The sequence below is a fragment of the Eulemur rufifrons genome, chromosome 4, assembly GCF_041146395.1.
Source record: "Eulemur rufifrons isolate Redbay chromosome 4, OSU_ERuf_1, whole genome shotgun sequence".
Taxonomy (NCBI): domain Eukaryota; kingdom Metazoa; phylum Chordata; class Mammalia; order Primates; family Lemuridae; genus Eulemur; species Eulemur rufifrons.
The window spans coordinates 83,333,615-83,353,924 of record NC_090986.1 but is presented as its reverse complement, the minus strand read 5'-3'; positions in this window follow the sequence as shown (position 1 = coordinate 83,353,924).

The following is a 20,310-nucleotide window of genomic DNA, read 5'->3' as shown; positions in this document are numbered from 1 at the left end:
TTCTTGCCAACCAGACGGGTGCTTGGGTGGACCGGCCGCGTCCCCGCAACGGGACCTTTGCTAATGGGACTTTTGTGACAGGGATGTGGCCTGCGTTACACAAAACTGTGAACATTTGAGACCGCTGCGTCAGGCGCTCAGTTTTCCAACGTGACCTTCGGTCCCACGCCTGTTTGTCTCTGGCCTCCATTCATCTGGATTGTGGCCCGCCTGGAAAACCATACGGCCACCCTTAACTGCTCAACCGTAAACTGCACGTATACACGTTGCTGGAATGCCTCAGAACACAGGATGGCCGTGGTTGCACGCATGCCCCGGTACGTCCCCTGGCCGGTTGACGCACCGGATTCGTTGGTTCTCTTTCGACATCGTAGGGACTTTGGCGTGACAGCTCTTGTCTTTGCTATTGCAGCGGCCTCCGCTGCGGCCCTTACCGCCGCTTCGATTGCGGCGGCGGGCGCCGTACAAACGGCACAGGTCCTAAATAACCTGTCAGCAACGGTAGCAACTGCCTTGGACACACAAAGCTCTATCAACTCACACCTGGCGGGAGGGATTATGCTCCTAAATCAACGTGTGGACTTGGTTCAAGAACAGGTGGACAGTTTGGTACAGCTCGCCCAGCTTGGTTGCGAGCGACGACTGCCGGGATTGTGTATTACTTCGATCCCATATTCTAACCTTTCCCAGGCGGCCAATCTCTCTAAAGAGCTTTCTCGGCTGTTACAGGGCTCTTGGTCTGCCAATTTCTCCAAGCTAGCCACTCAGTTACAACTAGAAATCACCCATATTAATTCTACCCGGTTAGATCCTATGCTTACTGATGGCCTCCTCCCCACCTTTTTGTCGCTTCTACACGGGGTTCGGGAATGGGCAGGTCTTGGATCCCTGGGCCTGCTGGGATGTCTTGCTTTTTGGCCTCGTGTTCTGGATGCTCATGCGTGTCCGTTGGCAGCAACAAAGGGATCGAGTGGTCATGGCTCAAGCCTTTGCTGCCCTTCATGAGGGCTCTCCTCCTGGAGTGTGGATAAGCATGTTACATACGGACGGCAACTACCGCTTTTCCCCTTGACAGCATGGCGTGGCCCTTGCACCCCGAGGGCTTGTCCCCATTGCACCGGGAAGGGTGCGCGACCCCTGTTTTGTGGTCAGCCCTTGCACCTTCATGAGCTCTCGCTCATTGCACTGAAGAGTGGTGACCATACGCCCCTTGGTGAACTGTGACCCTAGATCCGGACTGGGGCTTCCGTTCACCATGAGGCAAAAACAAAAGGGGGAGCTGTGGGGAGCGGTCTAGGCCTCCTAGTGTATCCGCCCAGGACATGCATAGTCAGGCCCTCCACCTATCCCTGTGGGACACGCTTGTGGGACACACCTATCCGGGGCTATAAAAGCAGCTTGCATTTCCTGTTCGAGGTCTCTCGCCATGTAACTGTTGTAGGTGCCTCATTAAACTACTGCTGGAAGAACTCCAACTGGTCGTGTCGTACTTGCTGGCAACTGCGGCGCGACACCCATCTATACTTGTGACCAAGGGCCTGTAAATTGGGGCTCCCATACCCCCTCCTCAGGTTCAATAATGTGATGGAACTACTCACAAAACTCAGCAAAATACTGTTCCTACATCTACCGTTCATTATAAAAGACACAACTCAGAAACAGCCAAATGGAAGAGATTTATAGGACAGGGGAACAGGACAGGGAAAGATGGGGTGGGCAGGTGACCCTGGTAAATAGCTGTGATTAAAGAGATCCTCCATACGCTGTCTGAAAGAATAGCTTAGTGCAAACAAACATCTTTCCAATTGTGACTTATATGATGCTGCTTTTTTCCCATCCCAAAGCCACACACAGACTTTGCAAATTTCCCGTTTTTTTTCTCATAAACCATCAGCTGAACAATTTTGACTTCAGTGGTCAAAACAAAATACTTGGTAACTAAACCTTCCTTAAATATCTCTCCTTCCCCAGGTCCCAGAACACTGACCCACCCTCAGCCTGAACCAACATCCAACCCCTCTTTGTGCCCCTCCCATGAACAAGCTGACTTTAGGGTGAAATGTTCTGATCTAGGACCCGATTTTGCCACCTTCCATCCTGCCCTCCCTCTCCCACCTTCTTTTAATCCTGTTTGCTCCTCTCTATGAAAGAAAGACTTTTTCTGCCTAAACTTTGAGAGCCTCAAAAATCTTACAGTTGGTGCTTTCTACCTGTTGCAATATTCCTTTAGATTTAAGTAGCTGCTTGCCTAAATTCAAATTTATTTGACAAAGTCTAGACACAGCCCCAAAGTATTTAATAATAACCATTCCATGTTCAGGGTCTCCCAACCCCATTCCATATCAACTCCAACCTCACCTTCTTGGGAGTCCCCGGCTTTCCAGGGCTCTGTAGCTTCTCTCAGCATAACCGGCTCCTTCCATGGCTGATGTAGGCAGCTGGGACACCTGCTAGGCAGGATCCCCAGGAAGAACGAACTGGGCCTTAAACAACCTCCTTTTTCAGACTGGCTTGGCCTGGAGTCCCTGAGCTCAGGCTTCTACCTCCCATAAGGGTCATTCACCTAGTTTCAAATAACAAAATAGCCATTTTGAAGAATCCAGCAAAATCACTCACAGTGCACAGAGCTATCCACTGTCACAAATTCTCCACCTAGGGAAAAAAGAAAAACTGATGTTTTCATGAATCCATGTAATTTAACCCTTACATTACCACATTTTCTTGTGGAAATGTACTCATTTTCTACAGCCATAACGGAGGACAGATTTTCTCATCCCTGGCAGGATTCCCAAAGCTAAGTCCCTCGCCGCGCGGGGTAGGGAGGGGGACCAAGGGCGGAGCCGCGCGGGGTACGGCGGGGAACCGAGGGCGGAGCCGCGCGGGGCGGGGAGGGGGACCGAGGGCGGAGCCGCGCGGGGCGGGGAGGGGGACCGAGGGAGGAGCCGCGCGGGGCGGGGAGGGGGACCGAGGGCGGAGCCGCGCGGGGCGGGGAGGGGGACCGAGGGCGGAGCCGCGCGGGGCGGGGAGGGGGACCGAGGGCGGAGCCGCGCGGGGCGGGGAGGGGGGACCGAGGGCGGAGCCGCGTGGGCTGGGGGGGGGACCGAGGGCGGAGCCGCGCGGGGCGGGGAGGAGGGACCGAGGGCGGAGCCGCGTGTGGTGGGGGAGGGGGGACCGAGGGCGGAGCCGCGCGGGGCGGAGGAGGGGGGACCGAGGGCGGAGCCGCGCGGGGCGGGGGAGGGGGCACCGAGGGCGGAGCCGCGCGGGGCGAGGGGACCGAGGGCGGAGCCGCGCGGGGCGGGGGAGGGGACCGAGGGCGGAGCCGAACGGGGCGGGGCCGCGCAGGGGAGGGAGGGGGACCGAGGGCGGAGCCGCGCGGGGCGGGGAGACCGGAGTCTCAGGCTCCGGGGCGGACAGGGAGGCCGCGGCCGCCACAGCCGGTTCCGCGTTCCGTCGCCCCCGCATCACACTCACCATTTCTTAACTTCTGCGGGGTCCTGGAATCTTGGCCACGTCTCTCCCAGTGCCTGCAGGTCCCCAGGTGACAGAGGCTGTGGCAGAAGCACCTGGGCATCCCGAGCTGAAGAAACAGAGAAGGGACGCCGGACTCCGCAGTTCCGGCTGTAGTGAGAGACAATGGCCTCGCCAGTCCCGGAACACCGCCCCCTCCTTTCCGGCTGGGTGCCTGATTGGACAGTTCCCAGGCTGCCGCTTCTGATTGGACAGATTCCTGGCCCTTCCCCTCCGGGCCGTGAGTGACAGGAGATGCGATCTCACACAGGGCCGCAGGTCCCTGGCTCCGCCCCTGTTCGTGGAGCGCTTTCTCCCCGCCCTGCCTGGCCCCACCCACGGGGACATTTGCATTAATCTTGTATATATGGTTATGTGAAATTGTGAATAATATATATGTATATGTTATCACAAATGAAAACAATATAATGATAATTATTTTAGCATTTGAGATTTTATGACCTTTCCCAGCCTCTGGACTTTTGAGCAGGCAGCCTGAGATTTCAAAAAGAAGAAAATAATCTAAGAAATAAAATGTGAGCAACGTATGACTTTCAAATCTTCTAGTAGGCAAATTTAAAAAAATTTTTAAAGCACGTGAAATAGATTGTAAAAATTCACTTAACGGAATATATCTAAAATATCATTTTAAATATGTAATCAATATATAATTATTACATATATATATATATGTGTGTGTGCAATATCATCAAAACTGCCTCTTTACACTTGTAGCACATCGCAGTTCAGACCAGCCACGTTCCAGGTACTCAGTAGTCCTTGCTCATATTTTGGAGTGAAGAAAGCATCGAAGGTTTTACAAACTTTGCCAACGCTTCTTCTGCCCTCATGTCATTCCAGCCCCCAATTCCAGGCAGCCCCACATGTACTTTCATTTGGACTCCATTGCTATCCTACCTGCCACGTGCAGTCTAAAGATGGCCCCATAAACCTGCCTCCTCCAGGTCCAGCACGAGCTCCTGAGTGAGGCATTCTGGAGTACGCTGTGCTCTGTGTGCATTTCTGTTGAGTTCCTCTATCCATGCTTAGAGAAGGCTGCAGACACACAGTCAGTGGGAGACACTGGAACTCCAATGTCCAAGGATGATTTCAACCCTTCAGATGTCTCACCTTTGCCTTTGCTCCTTCTGTCAGTCTTGGTATAGTGCCCCAGAGTCTCAAGTTGCCAGGGCTTCTTTGGTTGCATATTCTGCTTATTTTTATTTGAGCTCAAGGGCGGTGGGTCAGGGACCCACCACACACTTCACTGGGCACATCCTTACCCTGACCGTGTGTTCTAAGACCTGACAATTCGTCTACATTCTCTGTGGGTTGAGAAGGAGGGGGGTCAGTGAGTCAGCATCAATCACAGGCAGCTTTCAAAGGTTAACGTTAGGACACTTGTTTTTGGGTTTTGTTAGTTTGTTTGGATTTTGGTATTTTTTTTAGATCAAGACACAGACAAGCGGCCCATTAGATGTCTGGAAACTCATGATGCAATAGTCATACATGCACCCATTTTAAACAGTAGCACAAGAAAAAAGGACCAAAGTTGTAAGAACAATGATAATGACCTAGCTGAATTTATCAGCTCAGGCTGTGAAAGCTGAATAAGTCTACAGAACACCGTGGAACTCCCAGGATGACTGTGGTGAGGTAGAGGGGAAGTTTCCCTCTCCAGCGGGACCTTTTGCTGCCTCTAGAATCAGCAGTCACTTGGGTTAGCGTTGGTTCTAATCAATTCAAAGCAATAACATTTAATATAATCATCTCCCCCACTTTCAAGATGGGAAAAGACAGTTTGTTTTTACTTTTCCCCTGCATTTTTATTTTATCACATATATGTGTATCTAATATAGCCTAATATTGGTCATTTCAAAGTCCAAACATTTGAAAAATTGTAACATCTATGTATATAATTTTTAACACTATATGTTATAGTATTTTCTTCAATGTGCAAAATATATACATGTATCAATATATGGTCTGTTTAATTCTGCATTTTGAAATCTGGGCAAGGTCTTAAATACTTCTGGGTGGGGACTGAGCAAGAAATCAGATGGAGTCCCCTGCATTCCTGTCCCTGTGCCCGTTGGCTTTGATTTCCTGCTTTATGACACTATGACAAGTCAAAATCCCCCATTATCTGTGTCTACATCCCTAAAGAAATCACAACCCGAAACATTCCTTACCGAGTCTATGCTGAGTGGAGAAGGGAGAAATGCTTTCAGACATACCTGCTTATAAAAGGTAGATCCAGTAGAACATTCCACACTTTAAATCTGGACGTGTAAGGGAGGGGACTTTCGACTTGAGCTTCAACATGGGATTAGGAACAGATCGCTGCTGCCCCTGCATCCATTGCCCCACTGACCACCCTGCTTTCCAATAGATCAGCTTTACAGAAAAAGGCCCAGATGAAGAGGAGAAATCATTTGAAGGAACAGGTAGGAGACTCTGTTTCCATTCCAGTGAGCAGCACATTCAAAGGCAAGGGAAGGCCTTGGGCTGTTCCTGTGGAGGCTGGAAGGAAGGGTAGAGTCCGGGGTACTGAGCGTGTGTGTCTGGCAGCGTTTCATTCTGAGGTTGGAAGTGGGGAATGATTTGTAGCCGTCAGTGTGCACTGGGGAATGCAGCAATGGTGCCCTGGTCTGTACTCTTTCTCTTCACTTGTAACACTGGCTCAATGGCCTCAGTTGAGAGAATGACCCACAAAGACGCATCAGAGATGGGATGTGGGGCTCTGTCCTTTATGACAGTTGAGTCACCTAATCTTTCTTTTGCACTAGGATAGAGCCCAATGCACATGAAAGGGATAATTCACACATTCAAGGTGAAAACTGTTCAAGATCTACCACTGCTCCAGCTCACTGATAAACCTAGCACCAGCTGAAGGGGAAAGCAGAGGATGGGAAATGCCAAGTTCCAGTTACTTCCCTCCCACACCAACCCCAAATTTATGCAAGTTTCTTATCATCAAGTAGAAAAGACTCAGAATGGAATGTGTGCCCTTGGGGATGCAGGCAGAGAGACACAGAATAGCAGATGAGATCATGCTACACGCCTTAGAGGCAGAGTTCCAGGTTAGGATTCAAAATGCACCATGCACTTGTGTAAAGTTAACATGGTCACTCAACCGCTCTCAGCGTCAGTTTTATCCCCTGTTAAATGAGGATTACATGCCTACTTGATCGAGTTGATTGGAGGGTTAAATCAATAAGGATTTAAAAGTGCCTTCTATGGCATTATTAACAAACTAGTACCAGACTTCAAAACACACAAAAGGAATGACGTCAGGGACACCAAAGACAAGATGCCCAGGTTCCTAAGCAGCCTCAGCAGCATCAGAATGAGATCAAGTAACTAGACTTGTTCACAGCTCCACGGGAGCAGACGAACTACAACACGGTAAGGAGTGGCCAGTGTACAGTGACTTAGGCAGTGAGGACGGAAGCCCTAAAGACCCTGCGACACAGTTACACAACTGGCTCCTGGGAAACAACTCGACCAAACCAGGAAACCCAGCAGGTATTTTCAGGGACGCGGTTAGCAGCAGAGGGTCAGAGACACAAAATCTAAACAGAAGACACCAAACCACAGGAACACCCAGATTTGTGACCAGCAGCTCCGGCTGCATCAGGACTGAACTTCTGAGGCGGATGCTGTGTGGACCACTGTGAGCACGGCATCTTTGTCGCCACATACCCAGCCAGATCACCTCTTAACATGGATCACAAGGCCCTCCTCTCCGTTAATACTCCTTTTAATACGATGGATATGCTTATGTTGCAATCCCCCCATCCAACACTTACGGGATGTTGGAAAGTCCCACCTAATGAGGCTGTAGGAAGGAGCAGAAAGAGAATACTGAGGGACAGGGAGGGGCACGTGCCCTTGGGCACACAGAATGTCTGCACAAGCCTTACTTAAATCAAGAGAGAAGCCTCGGCCGGGTGTGGTGGCTCACGCCTGTAATCCTAGCACTCTGGGAGGCCGAGCCAGGAGGATCGCTTGAGGTCAGAGTTCGAGACCAGCCTGAGCAAGAGAAAGACCCTCTTTCTACTAAAAATAGAAAGAAATTATATGGACAGCTAAAAAATAGAGAGAGAGAAAAAAATTAGCTGGGCATGGTGGCACATGCTTGTAGTCCCAGCTACTCGGGCGGCTGAGGCAGAAGGATTGCTTGAGCCCAGGAGTTTGAGGCTGCTGTGAGCTTGATGCCACGACACTCTAGCCCGGGCAACAAAGCGAGACTGTCTCGAAAACATCATGTATACCTACATGATGAGTGCAATGCGCAGTCCGGGGAATGGACACGCTTGAATGTTCTGACTTGGGGGGATGGGGGTGGGGGGAGGGGATGGGTGTATACCTACAAGATGAGTGCGATGCGCAGTCTGGGGAATGGACACGCCTGAAGCTCTGACTCAGAGGGATTGGGTGGCATGGGCAATATATATAACATGAATTTTTATACCCCCATAATAAGCTGAAATAAAAAATAAAAAAAAATAAAAAAGAATTACAGTCAGAAAAGTGTATGAAAACCTCCATATTCATGTCAACAGTTAGCTTTGTGGATAAGTTTGAAACTCAGAAGATGCAGTTGGAATCTCAATTCGGGAGTTTTGTGCAGCTTGAAGGGTGGTAGATGCACGAGGCTACAGTGTGATCATGTGACAGCCCCTGTATGTTCAACAATTTGAAGGACCAGAAAATCATATAATTACTCTAACTGAATAGGCAGCAAAGACAGAATTTGTATAGGGAGAGTCTGCACCCTGGATACATGAGATTTGTAAGAAAAAAAAATTCAGCCTAGAGAAACTACATTTGCTTTGAGAATTTGTAAGGTCTAGTTTGCTTGTAAACCATCAAATCATCTTAACTTACCTGTTTTGAATCACTTCTCATTTTCTTCTGAAGATAGGTACACGCATGCATTTCTTCCTCTATAGTTCTTACACAAAGTTTATTTTTAGCTTGATATATGTATGTTGCATTACATGTAAATCTAAACAAAACACCTCTATGTGTTCAACTGGCCCAGAAAAGGCCACGTGCAAAGAAAAATATTCGGTAAAATTTTATGAACAATGATTTAGGATTTAAATATGGAATCAAATTATACTCCCATATAATCTTTCCTGTAAGCATATCAACCCCAAAACTACAAAAAAGGGGGACACAAAATAGTAACTACGAGAATATGCTGAAATTATTGAAAGTTTTGTTCGTGAAAATAAAGCCATTACAAGTTATTCCACTGTGTTACCCAAATAGTACATTATTTTCATTTGTTAACTACAATTGTAGACAAGATAAGATAGTTTAACATTTGTGGCAGAGCAGCATTTTATTCATTGCACATCAGTGTTAAAACATTAAGAACAATTGAATGTTATTAATCAAAACAAATTAATTAACCTATACCCTAAATAAAGCATTTTAAAATCCACTATATGCTTCTTGGTCACAAGCACACAAGAAACGTTATTTTTGGTCTAATATAGTGATCTTAAGAGTTATACTTTCTTTAATTTTAAGATTAAGGCTAATTATTTACTATACATTGATGTGAATACATATACAGCGTATCAGGAGTAATTTTCACTTTCCTCTGATATCTGTGAAGATGTTTTTATTTCTATTACATCAAATAGCATTCAAGACTTCCATGTCTTATATCACATCAAATAATATTCAAGACTTCTATTTCACTCTACTATAAAGATATGTCAGTATTTTAACCAACTGGCCCATTTTTTTCATACTTAAGGAGCAATCGGTAAAACAATTTAGTTTGAAAATTTAGAATGTTTCTTAGTTTAATACAGAATAAAAAACCTGATTACATACTGTGTATTTACATGCATTATTGTTTTATGATTCAAACACACAAAAAACATCTCTTTAGATTTTCTTAACGTACTTTACTTTTGCCATTAAACATTGATGGAAAATGGGTATTAATCAAATTGACCCAATACTGAATGGCCTCTCACAACTCTGATGCAGAAACAACAGAATACATATTTTCATATAGACATTAAGAATGAAAGTATAGCATAAACTAATTTGAAAATCAAACTACATCAATATTTGCTTTTGAAAAATTTCAAATACTGTCAATACAAATTACCCATTGACTATAATTATACCTGTCCAAACATAAATGTTCTTGCTCTTTTGAACAACATGAGCAGATAAATTATCTAACTGCTTCAACTTCACATTCTCCACAACACTCTGGGTCAGTGTAAAATCTGGTAAGTGTGCTTTAGTTTTTGCCTGTGTGAATCCACTGATGCACTTAGATGTAAGTTTTGATTAAATACTTCTACACATTTATTGCACCTGTAAAATTTCTTTCCCCATGGACACTCTGGTAACTTCCAAGTTGTGTATTGAGGATCAAATTCTTTTCACATACATTACATCTATACAGTTTCCCTGGTGTGAATCCTCCGATGTTGAGTAAAGCTTGAATGGCAATTAAAGGCTTTGCCACATTCTTCACATTTGTAGGGATTCTCTCCAGTATGAATTCTCTGATGTCGAGTAAGTTGTGAACTATGGCTAAAGGACTTATGACATTCTTTACATATGTAGGGTTTCTCTCCAGTATGAATTTTTCGATGGTGTCTAAGACTTGAAAACTGAGTAAAGGTTTTGCCACATTGTTCACATTTGTAGGGTTTCTCTCCGGTATGAATTCCGTGATGCAGTCTAAGGTTTACTGACTGAGTAAAGGCTTTGCCACATTCTTCACATTTGTAGGGTTTCTCTCCAGTATGAATTCTCTGATGTAGTCTAAGGTTTACTGACTGGGTAAAGGCTTTGCCACATTCTTCACATTTGTAGGGTTTCTCTCCAGTATGAATTCTCTGATGTAGTCTAAGGTTTACTGACTGGGTAAAGGCTTTGCCACATTCTTCACATTTGTAGGGTTTCTCTCCAGTATGAATTACCTGATGTATTCTAAGGCTTGCTGACTGGGTAAAGGCTTTGCCACATTCTTTACATGTGTAGGGTTTCTCTCCAGTATGAATTCTGTGATGTTGAGTAAGGTATGAACTAGAGCTAAAGAATTTACCACATTCTTTACATTTGTAAGGTTTCTCTCCAGTATGAACTTTTTGATGGTGTCTAAGATTTGAAAACTGAGCAAAAGCTTTGCCACATTCTTTACATGTGCAGGGTTTCTCTCCAGAATGAATTCTCTGATGTTGAGTAAAGTATGAACCATGTCTAAAGGATTTACCACATTCATTGCATTTGTAAGGTTTCTCTCCACTGTGAATTGTCTGATGCCGTCTAAGGTTTGAAAGCTGAGTAAAGGCTTTGCCACATTCTCTACATGTGCAGGGTTTCCCTCCAGTATGAACTACCTGGTGCATTCTAAGGCTTGCTGATCGGATAAAAGATACGCCACATTCTTCACATCTGTAGGGTTTTTCTCCAGTATGAATTCCCTGATGTAGTCTAAGGCTTGCTGACTGGGTAAAGGCTTTGCCACATTCTTCACATTTGTAGGGTTTTTCTCCAGTATGAACTACCTGATGAATTCTAAGCCTTGCCAACCGGTTAAAGAATAAGCCACATTCTTCACATTTGTAGGGTTTTTCTCCAGTATGAATTCTATGATGTTGAGTAAAGCATGAACTATGTGTAAAGGATTTGCCACATTCTTGACATTTGTAGGGTTTCTCCCCACTGTGAATTCTCTGATGTCGTCTAAGATTTGAAAGCTGAGTAAAGGCTTTGCCACATTCTGCACACTTGTAGGGTTTCTCTCCAGTATGAATTACCCGGTGTTTTCTAAGGCTTGCTGACCCGGTAAAGGCTTTGCCACATTCTTCACATTTGTAGGGTTTTTCTCCAGTATGAACTACCTGATGAATTCTAAGGCTTGCCAACCGGATAAAGAATAAGCCACATTCTTCACATTTGTAGGGTTTTTCTCCAGTATGAATTTTCTGATGCTGTTTAAGACTGGAAAACTGAGTATAGGCTTTGCCACATGCTTTACATTTGTAGGGTTTCTCTCCAGTATGAATTACCTGGTGTTTTCTAAGGCTTGCTGATTCGGTAAAGGCTTTGCCACATTCTTCACATTTGTAGGGTTTTTCTCCAGTATGAACTACCTGATGAATTCTAAGACTTGCCAACCGGTTAAAGAATAAGCCACATTCTTGACATTTGTAGGGTTTCTCTCCACTGTGAATTCTCTGATGTTGTCTAAGATTTGAAAGCTGAGTAAAGGCTTTGCCACATTCTTCACATTTGTAGGGTTTCTCTCCAGTATGAATTACCTGGTGTTTTCTAAGGCTTGATGGTGCGGTAAAGGCTTTGCCACATTCTTCACATTTGTAGGGTTTTTCTCCAGTATGAACTACCTGATGAATTCTAAGACTTGCCAACCGGTTAAAGAAAAAGCCACATTGTTCACATTTGAAGGGTTTTTCTCCAGTATGAATTTTCTGATGCTGTTTAAGACTTGCAATCTGAGTAAAGCCTTTGCCACATTCTTTACATTTGTAGGGTTTCTCTCCAGTATGAATTACCTGGTGTTTTCTAAGGCTTGATGGAGCGGTAAAGGCCTTGCCACATTCTTCACATTTGTAGGGTTTTTCTCCAGTATGAACTACCTGATGAATTCTAAGGCTTGCCAAACGGTTAAAGAATAAGCCACATTCTTCACACTGGTAGGGTTTTTCTCCAGTATGAATTTTCTGATGCTGTTTAAGACTGGAAAACTGAGTAAAGGCTTTGCCACATTCTTTACATTTGTAGGGTTTCTCTCCAGTATGAATTCTCTCATGTTGAGTAAGGTATGAAATATAGTTAAAGGACTTACCACAATTTTTACATTTGTAGGGTTTTTCTTCAGTATGAACCACTTGCTGTCTTCTAAGGCTTGTTGAGTGGGTAAAAGCTTTGCCACACTCTTCCCATTTGCAGGATTTTTCTCTAGTATGGATTCTTTGATGTTGCTGAAAAACTGAAAACTGAGTAAAGGCTTTGCCACATTCTTTACATTTGTAGGATTTCTCCTCAGTATAAATTTTCTGATATTTAAGCTGTGAACTTGGGTTAATGGTTTTGCCGCATTCTTTACATTTGTAGAGGTTTTCTTCAGTATAAATTGTGTTATGTTTTCTTAGATTGGATGACTGACTGAAGACTTCTACACCTTTATTATGTCTGTATGAGTTTTCCCCAATATGAATTACCTGATTTTGAGAATGTTTTCTTGACTGGGCAAAACCTTCTACACACTCATTACATTTGTAGGAATGCTCTTGAACATGGGTATCCTCTTGGCCAATAAGCTTTAAACGCTGATGATGGACTTTCTCATATTTCTTACATTTGTACTGGATCTCTGGATATTGAGCTTTCTTATATTTACTAGAGAATGAGACTTGGTTCAAGGTTTTCTCAGGTTTATTGCATTGATATTTTCTCTCATCAATATGAATATCCTGGCAAGTATTCAGGGTAGAGTCCTGGATAAAGGACATCAAAGTGTTACTAGATACATAATGTTTTTCCGAATTATCTATTCCCTGAGATTGATTAAGCAATGATGATTGGGCAAATACTTTATCATACTGATCATAGTTGTTGGCATTGGTATGTAATGGTATTACTGGTTTGTAGAAAAATAATAAAGTTTTAATGAAGGGCTCATCAAATTGGTCAGATTTAGAAATATTCTCCTTAATTTCAAATCTCTGGTCTTCAGAAATATTTGACTGGACACTTAATCCAATCCTAAATCCAAAGTCCTGGGTCTCTCTGGGGCTTTCAAAAGACTGGTTATTATTTCCTTTAATATGTAGTCCTGAAAAGAAATGCAGATATAGTGTAAATGACATGCTGAGTTCATTGAAAACAAAAATCAATTACTAAAGGAACAGAAAGACTGCAGAACATACAGAATTCATCATGGAAGGTAAAGATTAAGTGCTTTTAACAGGAAATAGGCAAACCTTTTAGTGGGAAAATACACAGAATACTTCAGATAAAACACATACTGCCAACAGTTTGGACAAGTATCCAAAATGTCTACTGTGGCTATACGGTGCTAACTGTCCCCTGAACAAAGCCATTATGTAAAGGGTGGAATAGGTAGCTGTTTTTAGGTGACCAAAATCTTACCAAAAGTGAAAAGACATCAGAGACACGAAGAAATGCAGTCCAATGAAAGGAGAAAAATCTTTAAGTGATTCTAATGAAGTTTTGATATGTGAAGTAATTCTACGAGGATTTCAAATATCTGTCTTAAAGGTGCTCTGTCAGCTCAAAGACAACACATACAACTAAATAAGAGGAGGAAAACAATGCATAAAGAAAATGAGATTATTCACAAAGACATTAAAATTAAAAAAAAAGTATGGAGCTGAAAAATAAAAATTCAATTTACATAGTCACTAGATAGGGTCAACAGCAGACTTCATGAAGCAGAAAGAAAAAACACAGCAGGTTTGATAAAAGGCCATTTGTGGGCCAGGCACGGTGGCTCAGGCCTGTCATCCTAGCACTCTAGGAGGCTTAGGTGGGCGGATTGTTTGAGCTCAGGAGTTTGACACCATCCTGAGCAAGAGCGAGACCCCATCTCTACTAAAAATAGACAGAAATTATATGGACAGCTAAAAAAAAAAAAAAAAAAAAAATATATATATATATATATATATATATATATAAAAACTTAGCCGGGCATGGTGGCGCATGCCTGTAGTCCCAGCTACCCGGGAGGCTGAGGCAGGAGGATCGCTTGAGCCCAGGAGTTTGAAGTTGCTGTGAGCTAGGCTGACGCCACGGCCCCCTAGCCCAGGCAACGGAGTGAGACTCTGTCTCAAAAAAAAAAAAAAAAAAAAAAGTATATTAAGTTTTTCTTCCTGATCACAATAATATAGAAGTGGAAATCAATAGCAGAAGGAAAATTGGGAAACTCACAAACATGTGGATAGTAAAAAAAAACATGCCCCAGAATAATCAATGGGTCAAAGAAGATATCTAAATTTAAACCAAAAAGTATTTTGAGACAAATAAGATTCACAACACCACCAATGAACACTTCTAGGATGCAACAAAAGCAATACGAAGACAAGTTTATGATAACTTTTGACATTAAGAGAAAAACAAAAGATTAAAAAACTTTAATGCCCAAGAAACTTAAACGGGGAGAATAAAATAAACCCAATGTTAGCATAACGAAGGAAATAATACAGATTAGAGCAAAAAATGAAATAAAGGGTAGAAAGACAATAGAATAGATCAAAGTAACTAATCATTAAGTTTTTTAAGAAAACAGAATTGAAAAACTTTTGGCTAGATTAATCCAGGGAGAAACAACAAGAGAGGATTGAAGAAAAGTACAAATGAAAGAGAAGACATTAAAAGTGACATCACAGAAATACAAAGTACAGTAAGACAATAATGTGAACAGTTAGGTATATGACAACATAATGGATAAATTAGAATAAATAAATGCATTTCTCAAGGAAAATTCCACCAAGATTAAATCACGATGAAGTAGAAATACTGAGCAGACCAATACTGAGGAAGGACGTTAAAGCAGTAATAAATGTCTTAACAAAGTGAAGCCCAAGACTGGAAGACTCCTTAACAGGAGAATACTATCAAACATTTAAAAAAGAATTAATCAATCCTTCCCAAATTCCTTCAAAAAATTGAAGGGGGAGAAACCTCCAAAGTCATGTTATGAGGCCATCATTACCCTCACACTGAAGCCAGATAAGGACACAACAAGAAAGAAAATCACAAACCATTATCTCTGATGATTACACAAGCAGAAAGTCTCAATAAAATACTAGAAACCATATTCATCATCACATTAAAAGGATCACACACCATGAACAAATAGGATTTATACTTGGAATGCAAGCATGTTTAACATATACAAATGAATAAAGATGATATACTACAGTAACAGGAAAGATGCAAATCATATGATCATCTCAAATGATTTATTAAAAGCATTTGACAAAATTTAATACACTTTCATAATAAAAACTTGAAATAACATACATACAAAGATATATACCTCAACATAATAAAGGTCACATATAACGGGCCCTCAGGGACCGTTATCATAAATAGTGAAATGCTAAAAGTTTTTCCCTAGTACCAAAAATCAGACAAAGATACCTATCTCATTACTTTTATTCAACATAGTACTGAAAGATCAAGCCAAAGCAATTAGGTAAGAAAAAGAAACAAAAGGCATTCAAACCAGAAATGAAGAAGTAAATTTCTCTCTGCTTGTAGATGAAAAGAGATCATACATATTGAAAACCACAAAGATTATTTCAAAAGTGTTAGAGCTAATACACCCATTCATTAAACTTGTAGGTCATAAAATCAAGATTCAAAAATCAGTTTCATTTCTATACACCAACAATAAACTATCTGAGAAAAAATGTTAAGGAAACAATGCCACTTACAATACAATTAAATACTATAGGCCGGGCGCGGTGGCTCACGCCTGTAATCCTAGCACTCTGGGAGGCCGAGGTGGGCGGATCGTTTGAGCTCAGGAGTTCGAGACCAGCCTGAGCAAGAGCGAGACCCCACCTCTACTAAAAAAAAATAGAAAGAAATTATATGGACAGCTAAAAATATGTATAGAAAAAATTAGCCGGGCATGGTGGCGCATGCCTGTAGTCCCAGCTACTCGGGAGGCTGAGACAGGAGGATCGCTTGAGCTCAGGAGTTTGAGGTTGCTGTGAGCTAGGCTGACGCCACGGCACTCTAGCCTGGGCAACAGAGTGAGACTCTGTCTCAAAAAAAAAAAAAAAAAAAAAAAAAAATACTATAAACTTTTTTTTTTTTTTTTTTTTGAGGTCTGTTGCCCAGGCTAGAGTGCCGTGGCGTCAGCCTAGCTCACAGCAACCTCAAACTCCTGGGCTCAAGCGATCCGCCTGCCTCAGCCCTCCCCAAGTAGCTGGGACTACAGGCATGCGCCACCATGCCTGGTTAATTTTTTCTATATATTTTTAGTTGTTTGGCTAAGTTCTTTCTATTTTAGTAGAGATGGGGTCTTGCTCTTGCTCAGGCTGGTCTCGAACTCCTGAGCTTAAACGATCCACCCTCCTCAGCCTCCCACAGTGCTAGGATTACAGGCGTGAGCCACCACGCCCGGCCCAATTAAATACTATAAACTTTTAAGACTCAATTTAGCAAAGGAAGTGAAAGATTTGTTCAGTAAAATCTGCCATTAATTAATGTAATGAAGAATATGCAAATATATGAAAAGTATCCTTTGTTCATGGATTGGAATAATATAAAATGTCCCTACTAGACAAAGCAATCTACAATCTTTATTTAATTCCTATTAAAATTTGAATGGTCGTTTTCACAGAAATAGTAAAGAATTCAAAAATTTCTATGAAATCACAAATGACCCTAAATGGCCAACAAAATCCTGAGAGAGAACAAAGCTGGAGTCTTCACTCTTGTTTTTTTTCTAATTTTAAATAGTTTTATTTAAGGCATTGCATTTTCCACTTACAATACAGTGCTTATAAAGTGCAAAGTTATTTCCTTTTCCTGCATACATGTACAAGTATTGAGAACGCCCAGTAATTTACTATAGCAGCTCAACTTTAAATCTCCCACATAACTTGTTACAAATTTGGATCCTTCAATGTTTTACGGTGTCTTCACACTTTTTGATTTGAAACTATTACAAAGCTATACTAACAAAGACTATGGTACTGACATGAAAACGGAAAAACAGACCAAGGAAAAGAACAGAGAAGGCAGAAATAAAGACATGAGTATGCAATTAGTTTTTGACAAAGGCACCAAGATACACAAAGGAGAAAGTACAGTCTCTTTGATAAATGACAAAAAGTGTCTATCCCATGCACAAGAAATTGGACATTGATATCATATACAAATATTAACTCAAATGGATTAACATCAAATGTAATACCACAATCTATATAACTTCTAGAATAAAGCATAAGGAACAATCTCTTTGACATTAGTCTTGATAATGATTTTTGTATATCACACCAAAAAAGTACAACCAACAAAAGCAAAAATCAAAAACAAGACCACATCAAACTAAAAGGTTTCTGCATAGCAAAGGAAAAAACAACAACAACAACAACAACAACAACATAAAACAGCAACCTAAGAATTGGGAGAAAATGTACATGATGAATATAATATTTAAAATGTAAGAATTTCAAACAACTCAATAGCCAAAAAAAGAGTAAATCTGACTTAAATTGTGCAAAGCACCTGAGTAGATATTTCTCCAAAGAAGACATAAAAGTGGCAAATAGGTTCATGAAGATGCTCAACTTCATTATTCATCAGGGAAATGCAAGTCAAAGCACAATGAGAAATCACTCACACCTGTCATAATGACTATTATAAAAAAGTTAAGACATAATAAATGTTGGCAAAGGTGAGAAAAGGAAACTCTGTACAATGTCACAGGGAATGGAAATTGATCCACCTATTATGGAAAGCAGTATGGAGGGTCCTCAAATATTAAAACCAGAAGAACCATATAATCCTCCTTCCATCTCATTTCTGAGTATATATCCAAACTAAATTAAACCAGAAATACAAAGAGATATATGCTCTCCTGTGTTTTTAGCAGATTATTCTCACTATATAATACTGTTTAACCATAAGAAAAAAGGTAATTCTACCATTTGTAAAAACATGGATGAATGAACCAGGTGGAAATTATAACTGAAATAAAACATAAATACAAGTACTGTATGATATGAGGTATCTGTAGAATTTAAAAAGTAGAGATCATAGAAGTAGAGGGTAGACTGGTGGGCACCAACAGTGGGGGAGGGTGGTAAAAATGGGGAGGTATTTGTCAGAGTATAAACTTTCACTCTAGCCCGGGCAACAAAGCTAGACTCTGTTTCAAAAAAAATACATACATACATAAATTGTGAGGATATAATGTACAGCATTGTGAATATAGTTCACAGCACCATATTGTAAGAGAGTAGACGTTAAGTGTTCTCATCCCCCAACATTTGGCAACTATGTGAGATGATGGATGTATTAAGTTCATTCTGTTTTTTTTTTTTTGTTGTTGTTGAGACAGAGTCTCACTTTGTTGCCCAGGCTAGAGTGAGTGCCGTGGCGTCAGCTTAGCTCACAGCAACCTCAGACTCCTCGGCTTAAGCGATCCTACTGCCTCAGCCTCCCGAGTAGCTGGGACTACAGGCATGCACCACCATGCCCGGCTAATTTTTTCTATATAGATTTTTAGTTGTCCATATAATGTCTTTCCATTTTTTTAGTAGAGACAGGGTCTCGCTCAGGCTGGTCTCGAACTCCTGACCTTGAGCGATCCACCCGCCTCGGCCTCCCAGAGTGCTAGGATTACAGGCGTGAGAAGTTCATTCTGTTAATCATTACACAATATATAAATATATCAAATCATTAAGATGTAACCTCAAAAACATAAATCTTTATTTGTTAAAAAAAAATCCATGTCAGAATGAAAGAAAGAAACAATAAACAAACAAATGAACACAGAAGACACACTCTGGGTAAGCTGCATACTCAACCAAACAAAATTATAAAATGATAATTATTAAGATATAAGTTAACAGTCAAAATGTTACCATAGTGCTGACTTCGGCAGCACGTGTACTAAAATTGGAACGATACAGAGAAGATTAGCAATCTAAATAAATTAAGAAAAAGAAGAAAATGCTGCTATATGCCAGACCATGTTCTAAGGTCTCCATAGACCACTTTTAGTTAAGAACTCTATAGACCGGGCGCGGTGGCTCACACCTGTAATCCTTCCACTCTGGGAAGCTGAGGTGGGCAGATTGTTTGAGCTCAGGAGTTTGAGACCAGCATGAGCAAGAGCCAGACCCCATCTCAACTAAAAATAGAAAGAAATTATATGGACAACTAAAAATACAGAAAAAATTAGCCGGGCATGGTGGCGCATCCCTGTATTCCCAGCTACTCGGGAGGCTGAGGCAGGAGGATCGCTTGAGCCCAGAAGTTTGAGGTTGCTGTGAGCTAGGCTGATGCCACGGCACTCACTCTAGCCCAGGCAACAGAGTGAGACTCTAGTCTAAAAAAAAAAAATAGCCCCCAATTTTTTTCCTGAAACTTGGAATTTTAAACTCATTCATACAATGCACAAGTTCCCAAAACACATTCTGCAAAGAAAAGAAATAAAACCCTTGAGGTATATTAGATATTCTGAAGGTAAGTTATTCTCACCCACAGAGACCAGGTTTCCGTAGGTCTCCAACATCACATCCCTATACAAATCCCGCTGAGCAGGGTCCAGGCATTCCCACTCCTCTGCAGAGAAGTCTATGGCCACATCCCTGAATGTCAACAGTTCCTGAAAAAATAAAAAGTGAAATGAAATGAAATGAAATGAAATAAATAAAATAAAATACATTGCCCATGCAGCTGATGGAAGAGTTCTTAGGGTCCAGGTATTCCCTCTCCTCCAGAGAGAATTCTACGTCCACATAACTGTTAACAGTCCCTGAATAAAACTCAAAAATGAATAAATAGCCATGTGACCACGGGCCGTTTTTGATTTGACCCAAGATAAAATGCGGACATTAAGACTACTGGCCCTGACATATATGAGTGACGTGAATTACACAAGAACATACATTTTAACACCCTAACATTTCTTAAGGCATTCTCTACTTATGTGGAAAGAGAATGACATAAGATCTACAAAATTAATGTAGATACTATGTTTGTATAGAATATAAAATATAAAACTAAAACATCAACACA